The following is a 5335-nucleotide window of genomic DNA, read 5'->3' on the forward strand; positions in this document are numbered from 1 at the left end:
TATATCCTTCGACAACGGCGCTGGAATATCAGCCCCCATGCCCTTTAAAGTAAGCAAGTCATCCCCTGCTGTCTCTCACCCCTGGTCGCTTCAAACTATAAATATGTTATATGCAGTTTTGTAACATTTTCGAGATTTTTTAGCTAAAAGGCTCAACGATATATTTGCGACTTGCTGAGTAAATTTGAAATGATCGGTGCATTCAATTGTGTGCTCAATTACCCGAAAATTAAGGGAAAAAATTTAACAATATGACACTGATAAATACGTTACGCCAAAGAGAATCTTGGCTTATTATGCTTGATTTCCACGGCGACAATCTTAAATACGAATTATTTGAAAGCCGTAGAAAAAATACTTTAAATGCTTTTTTTGCATGTAAAAAAATAATTGAAAAAATTTATTCCTATTTTTATTAGTCGATAAAAATAGGAATTTTCATTAATATCTGCTGTTAAAAAAAATAGTACGAACTAGATATGTTTTATGAGCTTTGAAGGTTTTAATCTCTCTTAATAAAATAAAATAATGCGATGCAAAGTTGTATTTTCTTTCTTTGGTAATTCTAGCTCTTTTCTGATTTATAATTATCTTATTTGGCTTATCTATAGCAGCTTTAAAAACGTAAAAAAAAGTTACGCCAACAAAAAGCCATTTTTACGCATTTTTAATAAAAATATGAAAAATATTTTAAGATATTAAAAAAATGTAAGGGGACGAACTTATATTATTAGGGGTCTCACCTATAAACCTTTAAAGTTTGGCATACCATCTGCCAAATATCCTGTCTATTTAAAAATATATTTTTCTGCCTAGCCTTAAGTTTTATCTAGTTAGGTAATTTCAAATGAGGTTACCTACAGTTGATAGTTTAGTTTAATGTTTTGATTTGTTTTAAAATCTGCATGATAAATTGGAAAAAGAAAAGGATTTATACTTTCTCATATTAAATGACTTTTAAAAGAAGTTGAAGTTATTGACAAAATGGTTTTTATACTAAACCTTTTAAGCCTCTATTTCTCAATTGGCCATTTATCTACTGACTATGTCAAATTTCTGATAGATCTTTCAGACAAGATACTACAACTATGAATTTTCGTTATCCTGCTGAACACACGTATTAACAGTTTTTTACAATCTAATTTTACTAATTTATAAATGCATCAGATCCTATTTAGGTAATTAATATTTTTTCTAAATTTAAACGCATCTTAGGGCCGTAGTGGCGTAGTGACACATTTCCGGACATGGGTTCCTATACTCAAATGGATTCTACTGTTGCACTGAACAACCCCTAGAAGTTTGATCCCATAGTTCTGAAACACCCTGTATAGCCACGTCATCTGTTCAAACACTGCAATGCCCTTTTGTATCCTATTTAGAGTTTTGTCTAAAGTGACCTCAAAATACTTCTCTTATCTAGCAAATACGCTGTTTAAATGTGGCTTAGGGAAAAGAATTTTATAAGATTTTTTTTTTGTAAATCATGAAACGGAACATAGATACAAATTTAAGATGTCCAATAAGGGAGTTCTAAAATTGCTTGGTAGCCCTGAAGGAGACCGTAATATATGCCGTAGCGTTGGCATAAAAAATTTGACTTGGCTTACTTATTTGTCCTTATACCTAAGTAAATCTAAAAAACAAAAAGTAATTAAGTGAGTCACTAAAATAACATTAATTGATTTGTTTATTCCTTATCAGAATATAGGCGTATATTCACAGTGGTGAACAACAAGAGCATTTATCCTATTTTACCCTTTTTCTATCTATTTAAATTGTGTTTTTTTATCCTACAAGAAATTTAAAAAATCCCTGCTCAGATTTAAATACTTAAAGTTGCTTGTTAAAATTCAAATTTTTAATCGACATTTTAGGTAAAAATAATTAGGCGAAAAATATTTTATCCAGAACGCTCAGTGTTATAGGCTATTCCAAACTGTTAATACAGTTCCGAGGTTAAATTTAGTATGCGTTCTAATTTCAGAACAACATATCGACCCACTAAAATACCTTACTCCCGCCTCCGTATATCCACGATTTTTATACTAAAATCCATTGATTTAGATAAAACACCTTATATTTAAATTCAATTGGACTAATGGACTGAAGTTATATCACATATTGATTTAAAAAACATCTGAAAATCCTTAAAATCTAATAGCTATTATGCTTTATTTTTTTTAAATTTGGTATTTAAACCTTAAAAGAGCTATTAGCAATAACAGTTAATAACTTTCAAGTTACAGCGTAAAAAAGACAATACAATAAATTTTTTTGGATTCATTGAGAGAAGTAATAGATTGTAATAGAAGATAAAATAGATTTTTGAAATTATTAATAAAATTGGCTTTGAAAAGGAAACCAGATATCTTTTGAGAAATGTAACCCGATATTTTAAAATCTCTGAACCTATATCGCAAAACATGGTAAATATTCAGTGTATTTGTTGCTTATATTTGACAAGTATTACTAATTGTGAGTAAAAAGTGACAATTAGAAATATACAGCACGATTGATTTTTCTTCTAGAAAAATGATTCTTGGGTGAAAATAGCAAACTTACTATGAATACGTGTAGGTTTGAAAATGCCTATGCTTATGCCATACAGAACATTAAATTTAATCTTAAATTTTAAAGGAAAAAGTTATCACACAAATTAAATTATAAAATGATAAGTTTGACAAGAACCGTGTATCGGTTTTTTTGTATTAGGAAAGGGCAATCAGATAGCCAGAGAAATATAAGGGATCACGAATAGAAGCGAGTATCCAATGTATATCTATGATTAAAAAGGGTACTGGGTGTTTTAATTGTGATTGTAGATTATTAGGCGAATAAAACCAGGAGAAAAAACTTTAATTTTCTGTCTTACATAACTGGACTAAGTAGTTTTGGGATCGCATTAAGGTCGCTTTATTGTATTGAAACATGGTATTTGATTCATTATGCCTTTAGATATACCTAAAATTATAATTCTTTAAGTATAATATCTGCCTTTTTTGAAAAATTTGATAATTTTGTTGACTGGTTGGAGGAAATATTTTGCTTGTCCTTGTTTTTTTATGATCTGGTTATCTTTTTCTACCGTAACATTGATTTCTTAAAGCTGCATTCATCGAGAACTAAATCCGAAAGATTACTTAAAAATTTAAAACAACTAGTTTAAGAATACACTCTATTTAACTTTAATACAGATACATCTAGACCTAATAATATTAGGGTTGGAATCTTTATTGATGACGTAATATTCAAATCACAAAACAGCTTTACCACACCTTATTTTATTCAAGAATAAAATAAAGTGAAGATTAAAACTAAACTAAAACTATTTACAAGTGGCCTTATATAGTTAAAGTTGATAAAGCTTTAACTAATAGAGTAAAAAATTCAATGAAGGATGGCTGAACCAAGTTTAAACACTAAATTACTAACTAAAATTATACAATGGACTAGTGTATACAGGGTGGTGCATCGCCAAGCTGGCCAAAGGAAATCCTATATAAATTATGATACTTTCAAATATTGGCTCTCCTTGGTTTTTAAAGATGCGAGTAATATGAAACCACTAGCCAAATTATCGAAATGTTATGTCAAAGTATTGTCATTTATTTATTTAGTGGTCAGTATGTATATTTATTATACTAATCAAGAGAAAATAACTATGATTAAGTGGTACTACATGCGAAATAGTTTTCGAAAATGAGGCTAATCTCCGTGCTTCCCAAATGAGGTGACGCGTAGGCAAAAACGATAACTGGGTTCGCACATTAGCCACCTCCGCTCTGTTAGTCAGAAGTTTACCTCGCCCTGATTGACTACTCTGCAGGAGGCAGTAGTCTATCCTTGTAATTAACATTTCTGTTTTACAAACAACAGCACTAGCAGGTGTCAAAATGCGTATCAAGCCAATGAGAGTGAGCTAGGTTACTGGCTAGTAAATAAAAACATAATAATATTTTTCCTGTAAATATAAAACTGTAGTCCAAAAAATGCAATGTTATTTAATATTAATAATAATAATAATAATTATAATAATAATAATAACGTTTATTAACCCACATATACATATGTTTACAAAGCTGTAAAAAAACATCATTGTAACAAAAAAATTACAGACAAATTGCGGATTAAAAGGCATAATTTCAGATTCTCAACGCAGTTGAGGGCCTATAAAGTAGAATAATTTATCCAAAAAAAGTATATAACACCCAAAGAAAAATAAATAAATAATGCACAAAAGTCGAGGAAACACATTTAAAACATTTTTACATAAATAAAATGAAAAAGAGAACATACAAAAATAAAAACCTGTAACAAATCCATAATTCATATTTTTAAATGCCCTGTTTTTTAATAATATTCTGGAGCTTAGATTTCATGCATTTTCGGAAGCCGTTTGTCGTTAGCGGAAGATCAGTAATATATTTATTTACTACAGATGCAATATTATAAGAAAATTATCGTTTTAAAATTTCTTTTCGATGTCGTGGAATATCTAAACGCCGTCTATTTCTAACATTAGCCTGATGATGAATATTAGTTCTAAATACCACCCTATCCAAAAGATATTGTGGGCACCTAATCTTAAGAGTATTGTAGCAAAATACCACATATTGTGATAACTCTCTCCTCGATGACATATTAAGCCACTCAAGATCAAGATTGTTGTCTATGGTACGAAGGGAAAAAAACTATATTTATTTAATATATGCGCTGAAAAAAATATTTAAAAAACCTGGAGGACTCTGAAATCTTTTATTGTTTATTCAAATAATGATTTGAATATTCCGGATTATTTACTTAATCCTGAAGATATAAACTTATTTTTTAGTGAATTTTTGCAGAATACGTCAGACTGTTCTTCTAAAATTAATTTTTACAATCAAAATATTTTCAACGAATATAGATGGGGTAGTATAGATTTCAACGGGGGTAGATGGAATTAGTGCCAAATTACTTAAATATTGCAGTCCCTTCTTGGATGTTTACATTACACACATAGTCAATTGTTGTATAGAACAAAGTTGTTTTCCTGATCAGTGGAAATTATCAATAGGTAAGCCACTTCCGAAAGTAAAAAATCCAACTAACTATGGTGATCTGAGAATAATTAGTATTATTACCGGCTTTGTCAAAGGTTTTCGAAAGGGTTCTGTATAATCAGTTGATTGAGTACTGCGGTGTGAATAAAATTATCCCGGAGATTCAGTGTGGCTTTAGAAAGGGTTTGAGTACTGATGTTGCCCTAATTGGAGTTACTGTTGACATAATACCTTCAATAGATAAAAAGTTGTCTACTGCTTTGATTCTGTTAGACTTTTCGAATCAATCA

This window comes from Anthonomus grandis, chromosome 22 (assembly GCF_022605725.1).
Source record: "Anthonomus grandis grandis chromosome 22, icAntGran1.3, whole genome shotgun sequence".
NCBI lineage: Eukaryota > Metazoa > Arthropoda > Insecta > Coleoptera > Curculionidae > Anthonomus > Anthonomus grandis.